The sequence below is a fragment of the Podarcis tiliguerta genome (genome assembly GCF_965153285.1).
Source record: "Podarcis tiliguerta genome assembly, chromosome: 14".
NCBI classification, from domain to species: Eukaryota; Metazoa; Chordata; class Lepidosauria; order Squamata; family Lacertidae; genus Podarcis; species Podarcis tiliguerta.
In genome coordinates this window covers 11,217,250-11,243,535 of record NC_139547.1, presented here as the reverse complement: position 1 = coordinate 11,243,535, position 26,286 = coordinate 11,217,250, and the positions used below count along the sequence as shown (strand labels likewise).

The window sequence follows — 26,286 nt, the reverse complement described above, 5'->3', positions numbered from 1 at the left end:
GACTTGGACTGCTTAACACACACACACACACACACACACACACACACACACAAAACTTTAAGTCCTCGTTACAAGTGTGTCAGCATAAGCCCTAGTTGTGTCCTTTGTCCTATATCTTGTGACGGTGGAACTTAGAAGAAGACCCAAAGGGATCAAAGATCTTGTGTGTTCTGCAAAAACAAAAAAATACAAGAGGAAGACAACAACAGAATGTTCCCAGATACAATATTGAACGTTGCTATCTTCTCAGCATGGAAGCACTGCAGTTTTAGCAGCAAACTGGATTAACAGACACCTTGACCCAGTTTATCCCAGGACCAACGATAATGAATGCGTCACCCCTTGCAACATCCTCGGATGCAAGAGAGAGAGTGAGCAATGCTTTAACACCTTTCCTTCAGCACAGCAAGCAGAGAAGTCAGAAGGAAATGAAAATCAGAAACTATTGAAGCTTAAATGTATGTAAAATAACCAAAGTGAGCATTCGACTAAGGAGTGTTGGTAATAACAGAAATACGCTGCTGCTGATAAGCTTGCTGTCATCTCTGGTAAGATACAAACATTTTATCTCAATTTGGGCCACTTTCAGTCCTGATTCCCTTCAAGACATGTATACGGGAAGGACAGAAACAGTAAAAGAAGGCCGACTAGATAGGAATGGAACATGGCATAGTGAGAGAGGACATTATCTGCATGCAAAAAGTCTTAAGTCCAACCTCTGACATTTCCACTTAAAAAGGATCGGGCAGCAGGAGATGGGAAAGATCAGCATAGCAGGTCATGCCCTTTGGAACTCCTTGCCCATTGATGTTAGGTGTAATGGTTCTAGGGGTTGCTCGTGCGTAAATCGGCACCACACCTGGGTGGGTTGCCTGAATGAACCCTTTCTGTCTGGACAGCCACTCGCCCATGGCTGTCTCAATCGCTGGCAGAATCCGTCAGTGGGCGTTTCTTGAACTTCTTCCAGCATAAAAGTTCTTTGACGCCTAGTCTTTGCCTACTCTCCCTGCGCGGAAGCCTTCTGCGCAGGGAGGGTGTGGGCATCGGAGGACCCCTACTCTCCCCGCTGGTCCCTGGCGAGGAGTCTTGGAGCCACCTCGCCGATTCCCCCATCTGCCCCCCTCCTCCACTGGTGCTACGCTGATTTCCTTCCCCAGAAGATGTGCTGCTTCTCTCCCTCCCGGGACGCTCTCCGGAATCCCTCTGGAGCCCTCCCTCTCCTTCTGGCTCCGATGGCAGTTCCCTGACATCCGGCAAGCACCTTCACTACACTGTTTTCAGGGCCTACTTTTTTTTAGGCAATATTTTAATATGGAATTTTATTTTCTAATGTATATTTTTAATTGCTGGTTTTATTTATATTTTGGAATGTTTAAGTCACCTTGTTTGCAACTTCTGATTTTTGCCCATGCTTTTCATGCATGCTTTATGTAAACTAGGGACGTGGGTGGCCCTGTTAAACCACAGAGCCTAGGGCTTGCCGATCAGAAGGTTGGCGGTTCGAATCCCCGCGACGGGGTGAGCTCCTTTTACTCGGTCCCTGCTCCTGCCAACCCAGCAGTTCGAAAGCACCGCAAAAACTGCAAGTAGATAAATAGGTACCGCTCCGGCGGGAAGGTAAACGGCGTTTCCGTGCACTGCTCTGGTTCGCCAGAAGCGGCTTAGTCATGCTGGCCACATGACCCGGAAGCTCTCTGCGGACAAATGCCGGCTCCCTCAGCCTATAGAGCGAGATGAGCGCCGCAACCCCAGAGTCGTCCACGACTGGACCTAATGGTCAGGGGTCCCTTTACCTTTATGTAAACTGCTTAAAGGATTAAGCAGGATGCAATTTCTGCTAGATCAAGGAGAAATAAATAAAGATTTCTGCCAGAAGACCCTGGCAAGCTGCTGACTGGATAATATGGGCTCAGGGGGATAAACCTTCCTACGGCAAGTCCAAAATATTGATAGAATGGCATGAAGTCCCTGGTACCTAGACAGTTTAGACTTCAGAAAACCAGCGTTCTGAATCGGCCCTAGAGCCCAACTGGGGACACACAAAAGTTATGTGTTCAGGACACTGTGTTCCATTCAAACTCTGACAAAAGCCATCTGGAGCAGTTGTAGTTTTGGTATGCGGTTCAGAGATAGCTCCTCCACATATAGAAAGTTACTGCAACCAAATCTGGACGTCACCAAGGTGTGAGTGACAATGGCCAGAGAATGACATTGCAAAGTCCTTCCTCCGGTTGGCTGAGAAATGTTAAATTGTGCTCACCTAATCCAGTCTCAGCAGTGAATTATCCATCTCACTGTGGCTTGTGTGTGTCCTTGCTTCTCGCCTCGCCTCCCTGCTTCCTTTCTCGGATGCTATTGTGATGAATGGACAGGCAAATTTCCACTGCTCTGCCAAGCATCAAACCCCTGGGTCATGTTTTCCCATTTTCTTTCCTGCTTGGTATGTCAGCTATTTACATCTAGCTATTTGTTACATGTGCGCATGACCTTACCCGGCATTTAGGGGAGCCTTTAAATGCCTATAGATGTTTTTTTAAGGAAAATCATTGCAAGCTGAGGGTTGCCCACAAGCTGCTTTGCCAAAATCCCGTTCCAAGGGCTTCCTGGGACAGGATCCAGGAATTTTCTGCTGACGTGGGGACAGACAAGAAGCACTCGTTTTGGCAGACCTCTACCATGAGGGCATGAAAACTGAAAACACATCTGGATTCCTGTTGTGAAAACACGGCTGGCATTGTTGGCTGCCACTTTTTGCCACAGTATCTGGAAAAAAGATAGGACCCTTTTTCTTTGTCTTGCTGTGCGGGGGGCGGGGGGGGAGCCACCTGTTATTTTTGAATCTCCACTGATCAGGTACACATATATTTTGTCAAAATAAAATTACAGTCTCTAACTGAACTTCAGGGTGGCTCCCTCCAGATATCATTTTTAACAGCACATTATTATTATTATTATTATTATTATTATTATTATTATTATTATTATTATTTATATCCCACCCTATACCCAGAGGTCTCAGAGTGGTTCACAGAAAAGTTCACAACATATAATCAGAATAAAAACAACAACCCAATAACACGCCCCCCGAAAAGACCCACATTTTAAAAGGGCATAGGATGTCAAACAGATAAACCAAAGGCCTAAAGGTGTGTAATGAAGGCACCAGGTGAACTTCCCTGGGGAGAGCATTCCACAGACAGGGAGCCACTGCAGAGAAGGCCCCGTTCTCATGTTGCCACCCTCCAGTCCTTTTGAGGAGGCGGCGGCACATGAAGGAGGGCCTCAGAAGATGGCCTCAGGGTCCAGGTAGGTTCATTTGGAAAGAGGCGGTCCTTGGTGTATTACTGTCCTGAGCCGTTTAAGGCTTTATAGGTCAAAACCAGCCTGGTTTTGGGCCTGGAAACTAATTGGTAGCCAATGCAGTTGGACCAGGATCGGTGTGATATGCTCAAACCATCTTGCTCTGGTGAATTCTGCACTAGCTGAAGTTTCCAAACCATCAGCCCTATGTATAATGCATTGCAGTAATATAACCTTGAGGTTAGCAGAGTATTAGGCCATTCAGAATGACAGGATCACTTCCTGCCCTCATTCTGAATTGGCTCTACAACACCATACAGGCATGTATTTATTTTTAATTTTGTTGATTACATCTCTATCCTACCTTTGCTCTAAAGAGCTCAAGATTATGTCCATTCCTGTTTCCCCCAATTCCCGCCCCCCCCCCCCAGAACTACCCTATGAGGAAGCTTAGGCTGAGAGATCACCCAAGGTGACCCAATATGGCAAAGCAGTGGCGTAGTGTGGGGGATGCAGGGGGGGCCGCCCGCACCAGGCGCAACATCTGGGGGTTAGGGTTAGGGGGCGCAAATCCACGGGTTAGGGGGCACAAATTACTTGCCTTGCCCCGGGTGCTGACAACCCACGCTACGCCACTGTGGCAAAGTAAGCCTTTTAACCCAGGCCCTGCCCCCCCAAAAAGTTCCTTGTGTAGAAAGTGTGAGCAATCATCCTACTCTTACAAAGAACCTGTTAGACCTTTTGAAAAAAGAATAACACAGAAAGATTTATATTGGAATCTGGTCTGTTATGACTGTAGCTGGTCTAGAAGTGGAATTGTAAACTCCTATGTTAATGTTTCACATTTTTTAATGATGCCATCATCGCTAGGCCTGGGCACATAAATGCATGTGACTAAAAAATAAGTGGCTTCCTCCAAGATGAAAATTAGATCAGCAGTTAAAGAGAGCAGCTCACTTCGGCTCTAATCTTTTCCACGTGCCACGTCCTCGACTTGCGCCTAGTTTCAGCCCAGCCTACGAATGAAACCAGCCATTCAAAGAGGGTGTGGAGATATTTCCTTCGTTGATGCTGCAAGGTGAGTTTGGAGGGCACAGGAGTGGCGCATGAAGGAGGAAGGGAGCCAGGATTCAGGGTGGCAATATGCCTGCCTTCAGATTTTCGGTGTCCCACATAGGGAGGCAGGAAACAGCAAAGTCCACAAAGTTTTGCAGTGTATGTGTTGAGTCACACAATTAGACCTAGCGTATTTTTCCGTGTATAACACGTCCACGTGTATAGTAAAGGTACCCCTGACCATTAGGTCCAGTCGTGACCGACTCCGGGGTTGCGGTGCTCATCTCGCTTTATTGGCCAAGGGAGCCAGAGTACAACTTCCGGGTCATGTGGCCAGCATCACTAAGCTGCTTCTGGCAAACCAGAACAGCGCATGGAAACGCCGTTTACCTTCCCGCTGGAGCCGTACCTATTTATCTACTTGCACTTTGACATGCTTTCAAACTGCTAGGTTGGCAGGAGCAGGGACCGAGAAACAGGAGCTCACCCCGTCACGGGGATTCGAACCGCCGACCTTCTGATCGGCAAGTCCTAGGGTCTGCAGTTTAACCCACAGCGCTACCCGCGTCCCTCCACTTGTATAGTAAAAGGTAAAGGTACCCCTGCCCATACGGGCCAGTCTTGACAGACTCTAGGGTTGTGCGCCCATCTCACTCAAGAGGCCGGGGGCCAGCGCTGTCCGGAGACACTTCCGGGTCACATGGCCAGCGTGACATCGCTGCTCTGGTGAGCCAGAGCCGCACACGGAAACGCCGTTTACCTTCCCGCTAGTAAGCGGTCCCTATTTATGTACTTGCACCCAGGGGTGCTTTCGAACTGCTAGGTTGGCAGGCGCTGGGACCGAACAACGGGAGCGCACCCCGCCACGGGGATTCGAACTGCCGACCTCTCAATCGGCAAGCCCTAGGCGCTGAGGCTTTTACCCACAGCGCCACCCGCGTCCCCCACATTTATAAGATCACCCCTATTTTTTGGGACCCCAAATTAAGGAAATGGGGGGAGATTGCCCAGAGTTGTTCAGCTTTTGGGGGGGGGGACCGCCGCTGCCAATCCCACGTCTCACCAAAGCCAACAATCGTCTGCTCACTCACCGCCAGCAGCCGCCAATCACCCGCCCAATTGCCGCAGCAGCAGCCAAACGTCAGCAGGCATTGCCGCAGCCACCAACCACACACCCAATCACTGCTGACAATCTCCTGCTCATGGCTGCCACCAATCGCCTGTTCCCCCTCTGCACTATCCGTGTATAAGACGACCCAGTTTTTAACATTTTTTAATAATAATAAACCATTGTCTTATACACGGAAAAATACAGTAGTTATTATGATCTGGCCGGCCATTGTAAGAACAGGAAGCCGGACTAGATGGGCACCTGTGGGGGCAACACTTCAGGGATTTCCTCTGCCCGAGGCAGCTGCTTCGCCCTGCCCCATGGGTGAGCCGGCCCTGGTGTTATGGGTTTTGAAGGCAACCGCAGCAAGCTATCAGTCAGAACGTATAAAATACCAAGAAATCAACGCAGGAAGAAGTTTCTGTTTCCTACAAGCTGACATACCCCATCTTACAGTGGCGTAGCGTGGGGGGTGCAGGGGGGCCCAGCCGCACCCGGCGCAACATCTGGGGGTTAGGGTTAGGGGGTGCAAATGCACGGGTTAGGGGGAGCAAATTACTTGCCTTGCCCCGGGTGCTGACAACCCACGCTACGCCACTGCCATCTTAGCACTTGCTCTCTAATAAAAGAACAACTACAGTGGTACCTCTGGTTACAGACGCTTCAGGTTACACACTCCGCTAACCCAGAAATAGTGCTTCAGGTTAAGAACTTTGCTTCAGGATAAGAACAGAAATCGTGCTCCGGCCGCGCAGCAGCAGCGGGAGGCCCCATTAGCTAAAGTGGTGCTTCAGGTTAAGAACAGTTTCAGGTTAAGAACAGACCTCCAGAACGAATTAAGTACTTAAGTATTTTACCTCCCCCTGCACAAACGAAATATGCTGTGGCACAAAGAGTTCATATAAAAATACCTATGCAGAAAGAAAATCTCATTGACGGCGGTGGAACTTACTCCTAGGTAGCATGCCATTGAAGCGTAGGAGCCCGAACCTCGTCGCTTCACAATTGCTACACCAGCAGTGGAACAACATATAAATTTATTTATCGATCGTTAAATATATTATCCCACAAACCTTCAGCTCACGTTTTCACACAACAGCTAACATTAAAGGTGTTTTAAAGCAAAAACAAAAAAAGAGTCAGACAAAATCTCTAGAACCACAAAAACCAGCAGCTAAAACATAACCAGTAAAGTGACCAAATTATATTTATACAGCACTAAATGGTGCTTTTAAATATGCTACAGAACTCTGTCCTGGGGTTTGATTTTATTCCCCAAAGCTGGTGTACCATGTGAAAACTACAAAATGCTTCTAAACAACAGCGCCACCTGCTGTATGATACTAAAGCCATTACTACTACTCCTACTACAGTACAATAATAATAATAATAATAATAATAATAATAATAATAATAATAATGATTATTATGCATTCCTAGGCTTACTCATAAGTAAGCCAAACAGTGTTCAAAGAGACTTACTCCCGGGTTAATGGGGATTGGATTTGCAGCTTCAGTGCAGTATATACATCTTGAATTCAGAAATGTAGTGTGTAGTGGTTAGAGTGCTAGACTAGGACCTGGGAGACCAGGATTCAAATCCCCATTCAGTCTTGAAGGCTCACTGGATGACTTTGGGCCTGTCACTATCTCCCAGCCTAGCGAACCTTTCAGGATTGTTGTGAGGATAAAATGGAGACAGAAGAAGTATGTACACCACCTTGAGTGCCTTAGAGAGAAAGACGGGCCTCAAATATATAATTTATTTTAAAAAAAAAATTATTAAGTACAAATTAGAAAACATACATATTTACAACAAAAGAAAATACAGAAGAAAGAGAAAATACATATAACCAAGGAAACAAATTAGAGAATACTTTACCCCTTTTCATATTTACAGTTATTTATACCTCTATAAAATGCTATTCACAATAAAGGAGTGAAATGAAAGATAAGGTATCAGAAAAAAGGAAAAAAGAACAAAGAAGTAAAAGAAAAGGATCATAGGTGAAATTTTTAAAGTAGATAAGTATTCACTATACATAGCCGTTTCCCATCTATATTTATATTCATTTGTATAATTTTATCTTGTCCTTATCTACCTTAAAAAGTGTTGTTGTTTTTTAAAAGACTTTTGCCTCACACATTTTTAATAATCCGTTCATCAGATCCTCTGTTCCTCATATTTTCCCTTTGGATTTCCTTGATGTCCCACTTTTTTATATTACACACAAGATTATTCTAAACACAACCAGATTTTTGTGGTCGAGCCCTGGTTTTGTAAATAATCATTTAAGAACTCCCATTGCTTCATAACCATAGTTTTGGATTTTCTCCTTATTATATCCGTCAGTTTTGCTAGTTCCAGGTACTCGAAAAGTTTCCCCAACCATTCCCTTTTTGTTGGGATGCTGTCTTCTTTCCAATACCTAGCAATCAAAATTCTTGCCGCTGTTGTCGTGTATAGAAATAAGTTAGTTTTATCTTTTGGGATATCATTATCTAAAATTCCTAATAGATATGCCTCTGCCTTTTTTGTGTGTGATGTCCTTATCAATGTTTTTATTTCGTTGTGGATCATGTCCCAAAAGGTTTTAATCTTTGGGCAAGTCCACCACATGTGATATAACGTACCTTTTGTTCTATTACATTTCCAACATTTGTCGTTGTTCCTTTTATTTATTTTTGACAACCTGTCAGGGGTTAGGTACCATCTATAGTGAATTTTTCTGAAATTCTCCCTTAATAAATCACACACAGTAAAATTTATGCTTTTCTCCCAAAAAGGTTTCCATCTTTCCAGATCTATCTTATATCCCAAATCGTGCTCCCATTTTAACATGTTTTTCCCTTTCATCTCTTGCTCTAAGGTGCTTTTCATTAATAATCTATACATTTTTGCAAGTATTTTTTGATCGCTTTGCAATATTTCCTTTTCTAATTTTGAAGTTTTAAAATCCCCCCCCCTTTTATGTCTTTTTCATATGTTGCTTTTAATTGATAATATTGTAATCAATTTATTCCAAATGTTTGTAATTGGTCGTAAGTTTTTAATTTAATATTTCCGTCTGCATCTTCTAATATTTCCCTATATGTTGGCCAAGTCTCTTTTGCATTACTCTTTAATGTTGTGGTTGCCTCTACTGGTGAAACCCATTGGGGAGTTTTCTCAACAATTTTTCCTTTTGTTCTTTCCCAGACATCCAATAGAGCCTTTCTTACTATGTGATTTGTAATTTTTTTATGTTGTTCTTTTTTGTCATAAAATAAATAGCCATGCCAGCTGTATATTTTGCCTCAAATATAATGAATGAATGAATGAATGAATGAAATGAAATGGAGGACCTTTTCTTCCCTGAACTTGCCCACGTAAGCAAACCAATTTTAAATAAAAAGGTCAATTCCTCAAGGAACATATAATATGAATTCTAGCACCCAGGGGGAAAAGAAAGGGGGGGCAGTGAACAGTAATGATACCATATTGGCCCGAATATAAGCCACAGTTTTCCCCAAATTCTGACCGTGAAAAGTTAAAGTGTGGCTTAAATTCACAACCTTACAAAAACTGGCTTTTACAATATCGCTGCTGAAACAGACGTACGGTAAAACTGAACAACAAAAAGGTTTTATTGCCGATTTACCTTCCCGCCGGAGTGGTACCTATTTATCTAATTGCACTTTGACGTGCTTTCGAACTGCTAGGTTGGCAGGAGCAGGGACCGAGCAACGGGAGCTCACCCCGTTGCGGGGATTCGAACCACTGACCTTCTGATCGGCAAGTCCTAGGCTCTGTGGTTTAACCCACAACGCCACCCGCATCCCCTCTCAGCACCCTTAACAAACTACAGTTCCCTGGATTTTTTGGAATTAGAGTGAGTAATTTTCAGGAAATGCGTGGAACTGAAGATTTCATTACTAAATTGCATCTCTTTTCAGGAGCAAGCTCCTTCCCATTTGCAAAAAAAAGAGAGGTGGCTTTTATTGTGTATAATGTTGTTGCTCTTTCTTTGTTTCCTCTTTCCTGCCACGAGAGGGCAAACATGGATAGTAAAAGAAAGGTTGACACTGTCAAACTATTAGGACCTTTAAATGCAATGGAAGAGTGGTATGTTGCAGCCTTAAAGATGCAGCCCTGTTCACCGGGTTTTTGAAACAACTTATTTCCTCTCAGAGGTAGAAGAATAGAGAACAACAGAGCGAAACAGAACATCAAAAGAAGGAACAAATTGGGGGAAAAGAGTGGGAAAATATAATGTGCTCATAAAACTGACTGCAATTGCAACAGTAATTGTGCACCAATAGCAAAACAACACACAACAGAAGTCTGATTTCATTTCTACATGCAGCCATGGGAATTTGAGAACCTTGTGGCCTCCCGTTACGCTTCCACTGACCAGGATTCCCTCTCCTTCCATAAATATGCATTGAATGAATGAGAAGCAAAACACACTCTTAAGGAAATGCAAAAGGATAGTTGAAGGGTGTTCAACGTAATTAGTTTGTCTTGTCTGATATTACTTGTGTGCGTGGCGTCGTGTGACGTACTGGTCCTATGCGTGCAAAAGCCTATTTCAATCACTTCGGAGTGAAATTGAAATCAGTTCACATATAAAGGTGAGTCTACCTAATTCACACTTTCTGAAACAATGTGCCAACTGAAGTACAGTCATGCTTCAAAATTCACACTTCTGCAAAAAAAAATTGCAGTGCAGTTCTTCTGCCATGTCAGGTATGCACAAAAACACATACACCTCGATAAAGCGTGCGTAAAAATGCATATATTGGTGAAGATAATATACATAAATCCTTTATATTAGGGGGAAATTGCTTTGCAAATATAAGGCAGAATCACATGTGAAAAGGTGCATAACAGGGGAAATTTGTGTTAAAAGGCTGACAAATTCTCATGAGGGTTTTTGTGTTTTTTCAAGGATTGCAAACTGATGAAGAAAAGTGGGGAACTTAAGACTGGAGAAGATGAGCAATTGAAACGGTCAGATCCGCCCATCCCTACTGCAGGCCTTCACAAGAGTTATACCTGAACACCTAACTAACATGCAAAGTTCAATGGCTGCAATGCAACTTAATTTAATCCCTACAAAGCCCTGCCACTGGGAAAGCAATCCAAGCCGCCCTTTGAAGTGAAACATACTGATCTTTTCATGGGCCTCCAACTTAAACAGATAAGTACCATGAAACACGCGAAAGATGGGAACACAGCAAGACTTGTTTTAGTTCCATAATTACGGCTGATTCTGGAGCTCGGGATGTGTTTACATTGCATGTAATGTATGTATCCGCACGTCTAGCCGAGAAGTTCAAACACTTGGGCTATTGAAAACAACTTGGAGACAGCGTGGGGAACGGCAGCCTGGGTGCGATCAGCATCAAAGGGAACTTAGCACCAAAGGCATCTGCTGGGAAAACGAAATCTGCACGGCACCTACTTGCAAAATATAGAGCTGGTGACAGGTAGGGGGGCTTTGGAGAGCCTTGAGACTTGCCCCTTGTCTAGAGAGGCAAGCAAGGCCCTTGCTCCGGACAAATGACTCCATTAGCATTCAGGCCCATCACCAGAAATGTGACAGGCAAAGGAATCATTCCTGACGGGCAGAATGTCAAGGCGGGTGGCCAAACCCCAAAAAAGCATCATCTAATGTTATAAATATCTTTGGGTTGTTTTTGTTTTGATTATGTATTTTGTGTTTTTATCTTGTGATATTATCTTGTGAACCACCCTGAGACCTGCGAGTATAGGTAAAGGTAAAGGTACCCCTGCCCGTACGGGCCAGTCTTGCCAGACTCTAGGGTTGTGCGCTCATCTCACTCTATAGCCAGCGCTGTCCGCAGACACTTCCGGGTCACGTGGCCAGCGTGACATCACTGCTCTGGCAAGCCAGAGCCGCACACGGAAACGCCGTTTACCTTCCCGCTAGTAAGCAGTCCCTATTTATCTACTTGCACCCGAGGGTGCTTTCGAACTGCTAGGTTGGCAGGCGCTGGGACCGAATGACGGGAGCGCACCCCGCTGCGGGGATTTGAACCGCCGACCATGCGATCGGCAAGTCCTAGGCGCTGAAGTTTTACCCACAGCGCCACCTGCGAGTATAGGGAGGCATAATAATAATAATAATAATAATAATAATAAACATTTTAATTTTGATAAAATCAATACTTGATCCCGTTATCTCAGCACCAGTCATATGTGACATCCCAAAATTACAGTGTCCCGGCTTCTGATTGCATACTCTCCAACATTTCTCTAATGAAAATAGGAACGTCCTATTCATTATCATTATTATTATTTATATCCCACACATCTCAAAGGGTTGCCCCAGCCACTCTGGGCAGCTTCTAACATACAGTCGTACCTTGGAAGTCGAACAGAATCCGTTCTGGAAGTCCGTTCGACTTCCAAAACGTTCGGGAACCAAAGCGTGGCTTCTGGTTGGCTGCAGGAAGCTCCTGCAGCCAATCGGAAGCTGCAGAAGCCACGCCAAACATTCGGCTTCTGAAAAACGTTTGAAAACCGGAACACTCACTTCCAGGTTTTGATCATTTGGGAGCCAAGGTGATCCAAGGTAGGACTGTATATAAAAACATAATAAAACATGAAACATTAAAAAAGAAAATCAGCAGCAGTGGGTGGTAAAAGTGGTCAGATCTTCACCTTAGCCTGGGGCAAGTAATTCAAAGCAGCCCCTGCGTGTCCAGTGAAAGCTCAAAATCTCATCATATTTGGTCTGAGAACGATAAACAGCAGCAGGCCAGCTTTGCTTATAAGACCAGGCTGCCAAGGTCTGCATCCAAAATATCAGTTAGTGGAAGGGAGTTGGCTGCAATACCAACAAATATTTAACCAGTGCACATGACCAGGCTGTTCTTTTAGGGTAAGAATAGCTTTGTTTACCTTTAAAAGAAGACAATATGAAGTCTTGCGAAGCAAATACACAGCTGAAATGACCCCTGCCTGCAGCTGCATATTGCCTCCAAAAGGAGCCTCTTTTTTGAGCTGGTTCCCAGGTTTGTAAACATGGGGATTCCCCATGCTCATCATGCCAAATGTGTCCCACACTTCATGGGGAATAGCATGCAAGCCAGGAGCATCTTGCTATATAAATAAAAATGTAAGGTTGTCATCACGCCCCCCAGTTTGCGTGGCCACCAATAGGTGGTCATGCCAACTGCAGCGTGATGAACAGCAGGTAGGCAACGGAGGAAGCCACACAGATGGTGGGTGGCCCAAGCCAGCTGTTTAATGGGGAGAAGTGGGAGGTGCTTTGCAGCCAGCTGCTCTGTGAAGTGCCACCCCCTCCATTAAACCTCTCTGCAGGCACTTTTAATGGAGAGCAAGGAGGGGTTTCACAGCGCAGCTTAGCAAGCCACTCTGTGAAGCAACTCTCTCTCCTTTAAAAAAGAGGTGGGGCTTGGGGCAAACTGTGCGGGAAGAGGCGGGGAGAGGAGGCTTAAAGAGGGAGTCAAGTGTAGAGGAAGGGCAGTTGACAAACAGAGTGAGCGGAGTGGCAACCCCTAGTACTTGTATACAGTGGTACCTCGGGTTAAGAACTTAATTCGTTCTTGAGGTCCGTTCTTAACCTGAAACTGTTTTTAACCTGAGGTACCACTTTAGCTAGGGACGCAGGTGGTGCTGTGGGTTAAACCACAGAGCCTAGGACCTGCTGATCAGAAGGTCGGCGGTTCGAATCCCCGCAATGGGGTGAGCTCCCATTGCTCAGTCCCAGCTTCTGCCAACCTAGCAGTTCGAAAGCGCATCCAAGTTGAAGTAGATAAATAGGTACCGCCCTGGCGGGAAGATAAACGGTGTTTCCGTGCGCTGCTCTGGTTCACCAGAAGCGGCTTAGTCATGCTGGCCACATGACCCGGAAGCTGTGCACTGGCTCCCTCGGCCATTAAAGCAAGATGAGCGCCGCAACCCCAGAGTCATCCGCGTCTGGACCTAACAGTCAGGGGTCCCTTTACCTTTACCACTTTAGCTAATGGAGCCTCCTGCTGCCACCGCGCCACCGCCGCGTGATTTCTGTTCTCATCCTGAAGCAAAGTTCTTAACCCGAGGTACTATTTCTGGGTTAGTGGAGTCTGTAACCTGAAGCATCTGTAACCTGAAGCGTCTGTAACCTGAGGTGTGCACCCACCTGTGTAACCTGTGTAAGCACCCACACACATTTAGGGCAGTTTCGTCTTGGACCACTGGGTGCGTCAGAACTAAGAGAGGAGGAAGAGCTGAGATACGTTTGCTAGGTGAATTCACAGCTGTGGACCCTGGGCACAGACTATTTGGGTGGATCACAGCAAAGGTTCTTGCAAGCCAGCACCCTGTGGCTAACATGGGAAGCCAGATGCTCCTGAAGAGCTCTGTAAGATGGCATGAAGTAGGACAGGAGTGAGGAACTTGTGGTCCTCCTGATTTTGCTGATCCCATCATCCCTGATCATTGACTGTTCTGGCTGGGTATGCTGGGAGTTGGAGGTCTCTAATGTAGACCACCATTATTCATTTCCGGTCTCTATCACCTACCAATTAGAGATATATGGAGGCTCCACTCTCAGCTGTCGTGTCTAATCGCCATTCAAAGACACAATCTTTTATGTGCCACAAGACTCTTTGTTGTAAATCCTCAATGAATTTACCATTTTAAAAAAAGATCTAAAAGAGTGACTATCACAGCATTTTGAGGAAACGAATTCCACCAGTCGGTTGCATTCTGAATGAAGAAGTGTGTTCTTTTGTCTGCCTTAAACCGACTGCCAATCAGTTTTGCTGGATGACAACGGCCAAGCGTTTTGAGAAAGACAAAATGAGAATAAGTTCTCACTCTTCATGTTCTCTGTTGAGAGCCTAGCGAAACAGTCAGACGTGTGTAATTAGGTCTTGACAGCTGCTTTTTTTTTATCTTAAGGAAGAGCTGATTCAGCAGGGAGGGGGTGCAATTTAGAGCAAAGTAGCATTGCAGTGAGTTGGAGGGGAAGAGGAAGAGGTGCTTAACCCTTCCTGTCACTTCTTCCTAACAGTTCCATAGTGCTTCCCCCCCCTGTGGAATTTCAAACATGCCACTGTCAAACAGCTTCGAGAGAGGGGGCTTTCTCCCTCTAAACTGTCCTTATTCTGCAGCTATGCTTTCTCTGCAGCCTCTATGTTTTAGCTAGGAGGCATCTGTTTCTTATGTTTGCTTATAGGCTCTAAGTACAACAAAGCTAGGCTCCATCTGCGCTAGACATTTAAAGCAGTATCATCCCACTTTCAGCAGTTACGTGTCCCTCAGAGAATCCTGGACACTGTGGTTTGTTAAGGGTGCTGAGAGTTGTTAAGAAAGCCCCTTATTCCAACTTAACAGAGCTACAGTTTCCTGAGTTCCCTGGGAAGAGGGATTGACTGTTGAACTGCTGTGAGAATTGTAGCTTTCTCATATAACTACTTCCATTTTTAATAGACGTTAATGTTTTAATACATTTTCTTTCCAGAAACCAGATAGATCCAATGATTCAGTGATTTAAAAACAAAACAAAAATGCGGCTTAAGTTCAGAGTTAAGAAAGTGCCACAAAGAAGGGACATTGAAATCCTGCCCCATGATCAGGAATGATGTTGATAAGTCTGAATCAAATAAGTGCTGAAGATGTAACGAGGTTGAGGGTACGTTTTATCATATGTGGTGGACTTATAAAAGGGTAAAAGAGTATTGGGAAATGATATTTAATGAATTGAAAAAAAATGTTTAAAAGTACATTTCAAAAAAAAACACCCAGTACATTTTCTTTGGGATAATTCAGAGGGAAATTCCCAGGTGTCAAAAAAGACTATTTATGTATGTTTCTACCATGGCCCATATCTTGCTAGCCCAAAAATGGAAAATGAGCGAGGTCCCAACCAAAGAAGAATGGTCACTTAAACTGATGGAATATGTGCAGCTTGCAGATTTAACATATAGAATAAGAGAACAAGAAGAATGCACGTTTAAAGAAGACTGGAAAATGTTTACTGAATATATGGGTGAAAATTGTGTTCATTTAAAAATGCTGGTAGCATTAAGATAAATTCAACAGTATAAATAAGTTTTGATGGATGTAATAATGGATTACTGAATGGTTTAGTTCATGTAAAATATGTAGGGATGTATGGGATGCAAAATGAACCACCGAAAGAAAAGAAAGGAAGGGATGTTGAGCCATGTCACAAATAGGGCTTGTGAAGATGAAGAAGAAGAAGAAGAAGAAGAAGAAGAAGAAGAAGAAGAAGAAGAAGAAGAAGAAGAGGAGTTTGGATTTGATATCCCGCCTTTCACTCCCCTTCAGGAGTCTCAAAGCGGCTAACATTCTCCTTTCCCTTCCTCCCCCACAGCAAACACTCTGTGAGGTGAGTGGGGCTGAGAGACTTCAGAGAAGTGTGACTAGCCCAAGGTCACCCAGCAGCTGTATGTGGAGGAGCGGAGACGCGAACCCGGTTCACCAGATTACGAGACTACCGCTCTTAACCACTACACCACACTGGCTTACAATTTTCTCTCCACGTGCCCACACTTTTCCTTGGTCTTTCAGCCCAACTCCAGATGGGGAGGGTGGAGGTCCTGGGACTGTACATACACCTGTATTGCTGTATGAAACATCTGTGGCTTACTGTGTTTCTAGAGAAATTCTCAAAGGATTTCTGAGATGTTTCTTTTCCTGTCCTCCCACAAAAGAAGATTACTTTGCAGAATTTTCTCAGAACATTCTCCACTTGTGTCTGGGGGAGAGGCAGCCGCTATTTCCTCAGCAGCCCCGAACGGGAATGACATCAGAGCCAGGTGTGTGCGCGTGCTGAGTTGGGCACATCTTGCTGCCTTGCGCCGACATTCCTTTCAAGCGCCTGGTCTTTGATCAGGCCTGGATGAGGTCAGAACAAATGGCAAGGTTGCAACCTGAGCAAGCAAGCTAAGCCGCCTTGCCAACTGAGCTGCACTCTGCTCCATTATCTCATCCAGACTCCAGACTGCAAGCAAGCCAAGGCTGTGGGCTTGTTCTTCCCCCTTCAGCAGATATCCGGCCACCTTTCTCCTGTAGTAATCTCCAGCTTGAACTTCGCGTCCTAGAACAAAGGACCAGGGACAGTCGAGAGGGGCTTCCCACGCTGCGTTCTCAAGGACAGCACATGATTACTCTCTGCACTTCATTCATGAGAAGGGGGAAAGAATTCTCTAGCAAAAAAGGGGGGGGTGAGATTGCATGAAACAAAGCATGGTGGTTTTTCTTTACCAGCAAAAGCTGTGCTAGAAATAGCATTAGGGCGCCGTGATTTTAGCAGATAGTCCATTGTGGGGTCCCACTCACCACAATTATTTATTTACTTACTCGGTGTTTTTTTCTTTTTAAAAAATGTTTAGGGGTACTCTCATTTTGACTCAAGGAAATCACCATTTTATACTTCAAACCGGGGGAAATAAATACAGTAAATGGACAAAAGTACAAAGATTCACAAACTGTTCAGGGGTATGCTTATCCCTGCGTCCCCCCCAGGAAAAAAAAAATCACTCTGCTTACAGATTTATAAACCATTTTATCCCCCCCCCCCAAGGTGCTGAAGATAAGATATGAAGAAAGGAAGACTCAGTAAATGGAAAGCAATAAAAACCTTTTCTACACTTGTACTGTTAATATTCCAGCCAGCATTCACTCACGCTGCAAGCTAATTTCCATCACCTAGGAAGAAGAATCATGTGAACTCAGGACTGGATCGCATGCTACATTAAATGAATAGTTTGACAGTGCATAATTTTTTTTTAAAAAAAACCAACAACATTAAAGGGGAGAGGGAAGGAGAATAAAAGTGATGTTTTTAAAACCCTTTATCCATTCATCACACACACACACACACACTTTTAAACAAGATTGATATACTGCATGGTTATAAAAACAGAACAAAATACTTTATCACTACTAAATTATTCAGAATTCTATGGCAGGGTAAGTTGTCACCTGCTGTATGGGAGTGGAACATAGCATATATTGGTGAACAAGAATACTAATTAATTCCCAAAGCAGGAAATGACATCATTTGCAATGTGCACGTCACTAGCAGATTTAAAGGCAACCTGTTTATCTTGGGACAGGGGGCAAAGACAACTTGCACACACAGAGTGGCATCTAAATCTTGTCACTTGACTCCTGTCTCTTGGGATCACTGTCGCCAGCGAGGAATGGTGACTGGCTGTTGACATATGTGCAAAACACATTATTCGGGAAGGTCTATTTAAAATGCACTGGATTTGAAATATCAATAATAATCTCTTCACAGTTTGCACCCTGACAATTCCCAAGGACCTGTGTGCTTGCATTGGTGATACATACACTGCCTGGAAGGATGCAGAGGAGATTAGCACAGCCCAAAGATGGCACTGGCATTCAAGAAGCATTCCATATGGGGGGTGGGGTGGGAGAGATGATCGCTCAGTGATACAGCACATGCTTCGTTAGGGGAAAGGTTCTGGGCTCAAATCCCGGATATGGCTGGTTAAAAGGGTCAGATGACAGGGAGGATCCCTCTCTGCCTAAGATCCCGGGAACCTGTTGGCAGTCAGAGCAGACAATGGATAAATACCGTATTTTTCGCTCTATAGGACGCACTTTTTCCCCTTTAAAAATGAAGGGGAAATGTGTGTGCGTCCTATGGAGCGAAGACGCCATAGCCCCGCGACCCTCTCCCGGCTGGAGAGGTGATGCACGGCTATGGCAGGAGCCTCTATAGCCGCCCGTCACCTCTCCAGCCGGGAGAGCGCGCACGGGGCTAAAGAAGCACCCCGCGACCCTCTCACGGCTGGAGAGGTGACGCGCAGCTATGGCAGGAACCTCTTTAGCCGCGCGCCACCTCTTCAGCTGGGAGAGCGTGTGCGGGGCTAAAGAAGCCACAGCCCCGCGACCCTCTCCCAGCTGGAGAAGTGACGTGCGACTATGGCAGCAGCCTCTCCGCTGCCCCTTTCCGCTGCTCTCTGACCTGCTCTTTGGGGCTGGTAGTGGGCTTCCCCCCCGCCAGCCCCAAAGAGCAGGTTGAAAGGAACCTGAAGCCTGGAGAGCAAGAGGGGTCGGTGTGCACTGACCCCTTTCGCTCTCCAGGCTTCCAAGGTAGCCGCCTGAATGCACCTTAAACAGCACCTTGTTTTAGAGCGGGAAAACAAGAGGGGGGAAATTCTCCCTCTCTCTGCGCAGCGCCTCCTGCCGCTTCGCTGAAGGGGCACTGGGCAGAGAGGGGGAGAATTTTTTTTCTTGTTCTCCCCCCTCTAAAACAAGGTGCGTCCTATTGTCCGGTGCGTCCTATGCTGCAAAAAATACAGTAGTCTGATCTGGTATATGATTGCTTCCTATGTTCCTAACATAAGGATAAGCAACAGAACTTGCAGCAGAGATCCGTGCTTCAAGAGCTTGCTGTCAAATCCACTTAAAGACCTCCCACCAGGGATCGAATCATTTCAGGAGAATGGACGTCAGGCAGGCCTAACTAAGTCTGAATCCCTATACGTAAATGTCGGTCCCAAAATTCAAAATAGGATTAGGTTGGTTCCCAAAACACAAACATTTGCCATAAATTCATCTAGCACCTGGTGGTCTCTTTACTGAAGAATTTGTGCAAGCTCCAAAGTTGAATTACACTCTGCTTATACAAAAAGTGGCAATTGTTGCCACAGATCTCTTCCATGAATTCGGGATGCAAGGAAGTAGCCATTTCTGCCCTGCCCTGTGTTTTCTGCAAGCAGCACTGCTTCTGTTATACTACAGTTCCGTTTCCACTATCCGTTACGGCTAAAACTAACGTAATTCATCATGCAATGAATTAATTAACTTCAATGCATTTCAGTGAAAAATGTCAATAAGAATGCAGAAAATAACACAAGAATTTATGTGACATTCACAGGCCGAAGAAACAATGATAGCAAATGTATTTGTTTGCATGATTTCCTGACCTTGGGCAAACATGGTGACCATCCTATTTCCATTTCCAGTTGAATTCTCCAAGACCCTAGCTGTCTCTCCAAATTATGACACTTGGTTCAGGTTTTATATGTTCGCTTAGATACTCAAGTTGTTAGAAGTTGACTGAGTTCCCTTGGTAAGTTTGTCTTTCAGCAAACTAAGAGCCTGTTTGCTTTATTTTTTAAAAATCTGCAGCCTGCTCCATGCCTCCTAAGTAGTCAGCTTCCTCTCAGGTGTGCTTGAAGATGCTGCTGAAATCAGATTCAACCACCGATGGAGTTGGCTTCAAGTGTTGGTGTTAGTGTTGGTGGAGAGATTCCATCTTGTCCTTTGCTTGAGCCAGCAAAATAGGCCCGAGAAGCACCATTCCCAAAGATTGTTCTCTGAAGAAACAAAGATCTGTGTCAGGACATTTTCAGCCTCCCCAAGCAAGTTCCAAAGATTCCTTGTGGGGGTGAGGGAGGAGAAGCCTCAGCCACATCCACATCTTCCCTTTAAAGCAGTTATGCTTTCTCCCAAAGCATCCTGGGAGCTGTAGTTTGTTAAGGGTGTTAAGAGTTGTTAGGAAACCCCCTATTTCCCCTCACAGATACAATTTGCAGAGCTCCCCAAAGAGAAGGATTGATTGTTGAACCACTCCAGGAATTGTACCTCCCTGAAAAGAGTAGGGGTTTCCTAACAACTCTCAGAAGGGACGTGGGTGGTGCTGTGGGTTAAACCACAAAGCCTAGGACATGCTGATCAGAAGGTCGGCGGTTTGAATCCCTGCAATGGGGTGAGCTCCCATTGCTCAGTCCCTGCTCCTGCCCACCTAGCAGTTCGAAAGCACATCAAAGTGCAAGTAGATAAATAGGTAATCTGGCGGGAAGGTAAACGCCGTTTCCGTGCGCTGCTCTGGTTTGCCAGAAGTGGCTTCGTCATGCTGGCCACATGACCCGGAAGCTGTACGCTGGTTCCCTCGGCCAATAAAGCAAGATGAGCGCTGCAACCCCAGAGTCGGCCACGACTGGACCTAATGGTCAGGGGTCCCTTTAACAACTCTCAGCATCTTCAGTAAACTACATTTCTCAGGATTCTTTGGGGGAGGCTGTGGCTATTAAAGTGACATAATAGTGCCATAAATGTAATAAGCTAAAAAAGAAAAAGGTAAAGGACCCCTGGATGGTTAAGTACAGTCAAAGGCGACTATGGGGTTGCGGTGCTCATCTCGCTTTCAGGCCAAGGGAGCTGGCGTTTGTCCACAGACCGCTTTCCGGGTCATGTGGCCAGCAGAACTAAACTGCTTCTGGTGCAACAGAACACCATGACGGAAACCAGAGAGCACAGAAATGCCGTTTACCTTCCCGCTGCAGTAGTACCTACCGTATTTTTCGCTCTATAAGACGCACCAGACCACAAGACGCACCTAGTTTTTGGAGGAGGAAAACAAGAAAAAAAATATTCTGAATCTCAGAAGCCAGAACAGCAAGAGGGATCCCTGTGCAGTAAAAGCAGCGATCCCTCTTGCTGTTCTGGCTTCTGGGATAGTTACGCAGCCTGCATTCGCTCCATAAGACGCACACACATTTCCCCTTACTTTTTAGGAGGGAAAAAGTGAGTCTTATAGAGCAAAAAATACGGTATTTATCTACTTGCACTGAAGTGCTTTCAAACTGCTAGAATGGCAGGAGCTAGGACAGAACAACAGGAGCTCAATCCATTGTGGGGATTTGAACCACCGACCTTCTGATCGGCAAGTCCAAGAGGCTCAGTGGTTTAGACCACAGCACCACTTGCGTCCCTTTGTCTTAAATGTAATGTGCAGGTGTGGCCCATATGAATTTTTAAAAAATATTTCAAATTCTAATGCAGACCCTTTCTAATTCATATCTCACTATCCTTATTTACAGAAACACTTCAATTACTCCCCATTAATAATATGTGAATATAATATGTGTGTTATTAGAGAATGCCATTCGCTAGGGTTGGCAGAAATGATTGAACTGTAGTAATTCAAAGGCCAACGTTTTACAGAGCTTGCAGAAGCTAAAAACAGCACACGGAGGCATCAGGTCACCAAGGGTGTCCCAACCAAACGAGTGTTTTTCACTTCCATCATCGTGCTAATGCTACTCAGGGCTTAAATGTCATTTTGAAAGGCCAGAGGCTACAATATGACGCTGACCCACTTTATCTTGGTGCTTCACTGGGCTCAATGCCGACCTTTTACGTTCACCTGTTCAATACAACAACAAAAAGGAATAGACAAAGGAGACCAACTCTGCAAACCAGCAAGCTGTTGCTGAAGAACCAAAAGAGCAAACGTGAATTTGCTTGTTTGGGTCACAGCCTCATGCATCTGGTTAAAGCAGAATTGAATGTGAACTCTTCACAGCCCACCACACTGTGGCTGCCGGTATTGAACAATGCTTGGCAACTGGATTGGCAGACGATCTGTGTGACAATAATTTAAGCGGGTACCTAGGATATCCAAAGGACTAGATTTGTGTCTATATTTAGACTTGTTAAATCCGCCAGTTGTCTTCCTTTCCATCCAGATCTCCCCACGGGGATTCCTGCTGGCATGGGGAGGGGACTATTAATGAGTCAGATGCCTTCATAATGGGGATTTGAAAAGCTCCTCTCAACTCAAAAGACCCCCAGTAGAAAACTATCGGGAGGCCAAGAGACCCCTACCCCCTAGAGCTGATGTCTGTGGGTAGGTTCCCCTTCCTCAACTGTCAGTTAGTTAGGAAGACAAAATGTCAGAGCTGTGTGCAACAATGCACACTTTCCACTAATTTTTTACATTTGTGTACACATTAGTTCATTGGAGAACGCAACTGCAAAATTCAGAGAAGGGCAAACTTCAAAGGCTCACTGTGTCCACGTATTGGTTGGAGAAGTGCGGAAGAGATCTTTTCACATTAAAAGGCAAACAAAATTTAATTTTGTAAGTTGGAAAGGAAGGGCATCCAAGTCCAACAAATTGAGCCTAGGCTGAGATTGTGGAGCTGAGCTTTCCTTGTATTGGGATAAGGCTTTTCTAGCTTGTAATGGTTCTAGGGGTTGCTCGTGCGTAAGTTGCCGTTACTCCTGGCTAGGTTGCCTGGTTGAACCCTTTCTGTCTGGACAGCCTTAAGTTCGTGGCTGCCTCAGTCGCTGGCAGAATCCGCCAGTGGGCGTTTCTTGAACCTCTTCCAGCATAGAAGCTGTTTGACGCCCAGTCTTCTCCTACTTTGCCTGCGTGGAAGTCTTCTGCGCAAAGTGGGTGTGGGCAGCGGAGTACTCATGCCCTCTCCGCTGGTCTCCGGTGAGGAGTCCTGGAGCCACCTCTCCAATTCCCCCATCTGCCCCCCTTCTCCACTGGTGTTGCGCTTATTTCCTTCCCCAGCGGATGGGCTACCTCTCTCCCTACTGGGACCCTCTCCACCATCCTTCTGGAGCCTCCTCTCCGCCTCCAGCTTCGATGGCAGTTCCCTGACATAGCTGGAGGGGTTGAATTTTTGTGCACCTCCAAATCCAGTTTCACCCTCCTCATCAGAACTTTAAAGCAGTTCAACATATCAATCAATCAATCAATCAATCAATCACATGCCAGTCTCCTCTCCAAGCTGTTGGACAGGCCTTCTTGTCCTGGAGATGCTGTTAATGTTCTTGTGCAGCCAGTGCTGGAATTGTTCTTCCAACTTTAATTAACAGTGTGATCGTTTAATTAATTGTCACCGTGCCTTCTTATCATATTGGCTATGGCTTGGAGGCTCACAGCACCATTACTAATCCATAGAACAGGCTTCCTCAACCTTGGCCCTCCAGATGTTTTTGGCCTGCAACTCCCATGATCCCTAGCTAGCAGGACCAGTGGTCAGGGATGATGGGAATTGTAGTCTCAAAACATCTGGAGGGCCAAGGTTGAGGAAGCCTGCCTTAGAAGAAGTAAAAATAAGAAGCCAAGTGCTATTAAAAATATATATTCGCTACCTTGGTGGGTATTTTCTTGCTCATTCAGGGTTTTATTTATATGCTGTGCTTCTACTTCATATCATAAAATAGAATAAACAAGGCACAAGTTGATTCCTGTGTTTTAATTCAACTGCCACGCTACTGTTCAAATACATTGGTTAAGGAAATTAATGAACAAGTTTCCCTCCAATATTGACATAGCTCTCTGTACTTACGTCTGAAGTCACAAGCCCTACGATATCATGGACAAGGAATGACTCCAGGGCAAAGCCTTTTGAAAATCCAGTGTGTGGGTATATGACTCATCAGGCTTATTGCCCTCTGAGGGAACGAAACATGGGGTCAGCACACTTTTATTGCAACTTCAATCGGATCGTATTCTGTCAGCAACTTGGTGTGAGCTGAACAGTTTGTTGGGTTCGAGGTGAAAGAAGCAATCCCATGACTGCTCACTTGTAACCAAAATAGCATCTCAGCTCAGAAACTGGACTGCTTCCATAGTGGGGGCTCCAACACTACCCAGCCAGGATGTTGTTAGGGGGTCTGAATTCTGGGTCTTTTGTACACACTTCCAGATCTCTGGCTCCTTCCCCACCCCCTTTGTTTAATCACCTTGTCATACTTTCATTCAGTTTCAGATACCAAGACTCTGACCACTTCCACACTATCCATTTAAATCACTGTGATACCACTTTAGCAGTCGTGGCTTCCCCCAATGAATCCTGGGAAGTGTAGTTTATTACAGCTGCTGAGAATAGTTCAGAAAGCCTTCTTTCTCCCACAGAGCTGCAGTTCTCAAAATGGTCACCAATCAATTCCTCTTCCCAAAGAAAATGCCAACTCCCAAGCTGCTGCTACCCCTCTGAAGACGACTCTTACCCCTTCCTCAACAAAAACCCCATTGCACCCCACGGCAGCCAACTCCCCCCCGTCACTGACTCCTCCACTGTTGCTGCCACTGATAATGGCTCCTCCACCATTCCCCCCTCTCTGATGACAAATGATTATTTATCCTTTCATAAAAGAGAACATGACAAAATGGGCTCTTAATAAATAATAATAATAATAATAAATTTTATTTATATCCCGCCCTCCCCAGCCGAAACCGGGCTCAGGGCGGCTAACAACAATCAAATAATCAAACAATCAAATAATCCAACATTCTAAAAACATTTCATTATAAAAATTAATTAAAATCAAATTAATGGCAACCGTTAAGCAAAATTCTGTGTAGGTTGCCAGAGGAGGGAGTCAGCCAGGCCCTGACCAAAGGCCTGGTGGAACAACTCTGTCTTGCAGGCCTTGCGGAAAGATGTCAGGTCCCGCAGGGCCCTAGTCTCTTGTGACAGAGCGTTCCACCAGACTGGAGCCACAGCCAAAAAAGCCCTGGCTCTAGCTGAGGCGAGCCTAACCTCTCTGTGGCCTGGGACCTTCAGGATGTTTTTGTTTGAAGACCGTAAGTTCCTCTCTGGGACATACCAGGAGAGGCGGTCCCGTAGGTATGAGGGTCCTAAGCAGTATAGGGCTTTAAAGGTTAAAACCAGCACCTTAAACCTGATCCTGTACCCCACTGGGAGCCAGTGCAGCTGGTATAGCACCGGGTGAATGTGATCTCGCAGCGAGGACCCTGTAAGGAGTCTCGCCGTGGCATTCTGCACCCGCTGGAGTTTCTGGGTCAGTCTCAAGGGCAGCCCCATGTAGAGCGAGTTACAATAATCCAGTCTGGAGGTGACCGTCGCGTGGATCACAGTGGCTCTTGACTTGAGACACAACATAGACTATGATGCATGGGCTAAACTTTGGAACGAGAATCTAAAATTCACTGCATGCTCTGCTTTAAAAGAGAATGTAATGAAAATGGTTTATCGCTGGTATCTCACTCCCACCAAACTGGCAAAAATGTATAGGACAAGTAGCAAAACTTGCTGGAAATGCAAGGAAAAGGACGGCGACTTTTACCACATGTGGTGGTCATGTAACAAAATAAAAGAGTTTTGGGAATCGATCTATAATGAGTTAAAAAAGATGTTTAAATACACTTTTCCAAAAAAGCCGGAAGAATTTTTGTTAGGCTTGGTGGGAGAAGATATTAAGAAGACAGACCAAAGATTATATCTATATGCAACAACAGCAGCCAGAGTTTTGATAGCCCAAAAGTGGAAGTCAGAGGAGATTCCAACTGTAAGGGAATGGCAGATAAAGTTGGTTGAATACGCCGAAATGGCAAAATTGACACACAGGATTCGCAATCAGGAGGAGACGAAGTACCAAAAAGAATGGAGTAAATTCATGGTTTATATAAGTGAGAACTGCAGAAACATGAAAACATTGGCAGGATTGAATTAAATCTTATGTCATGGTGTAATTTTTAACCAATGAACCTGTGAATTATAGAGTGGAATAAGAAAACTTGCAGAAGGGAAGGACGGAAGTCAATGGCTCTACGGAGCATAAAGTAGGTGTCAGGGGTTCAGGAGCAGAGGCACAGGAGAGGGAGGAAATGGAGAGCGAGGGGGAGGAGTCCGAAGGAAATGTCAGCGATGACAGCAATCCGAGTTCTCTGAGTCTTTCCAGTGACTCGGAGGATTCACAGAAAGGAGCCCCCATAGTCAGGGCAAGAGGAGTGCCCAAGGAGACACCTCGGGAAGAAGGGGCCAGAGGGGACTCAGAGAGCAGCAGCTGGAAATCAGGACCAGCGTCCCCCCCAGAGTGCAGTAGGGGGGAGGAGTCCCAGGCATCGGGATCAGGTGGCGCGCGGGCAGCGGGAGAACATGAGGCAGGAGTGACCACACCCCCGTCAGGGAGCGAGGAAACGGTCGTCAGGAAAGTTAAACGCGCGCGCGCGCCAAGTTCAAATGTACAGGAGGGCGGCACGGTGGGCAGCCCGGGTAGGGAGCCAAGTCCTAAAGCCCGCCGAAGA

At 45.5% G+C, this 26,286-nt stretch overlaps 1 long non-coding RNA gene across 1 annotated transcript in view; it reads right to left on the bottom strand.

The window, feature by feature from the left end:
- Positions 1 to 17,911: 17,911 nt before the first annotated feature.
- LOC310663943 overlaps positions 17,912 to 26,286 on the bottom strand; it is an 18,765-nt gene continuing 10,390 nt past the window's right edge. The window contains exons 2-3 of the long non-coding RNA XR_014504702.1: positions 19,415 to 19,807; positions 17,912 to 18,023 (exon numbers count right to left, since the gene is read on the bottom strand). This is a non-coding gene — a long non-coding RNA (uncharacterized lncRNA). The remainder of the gene's footprint in view (positions 18,024 to 19,414; positions 19,808 to 26,286) is intronic.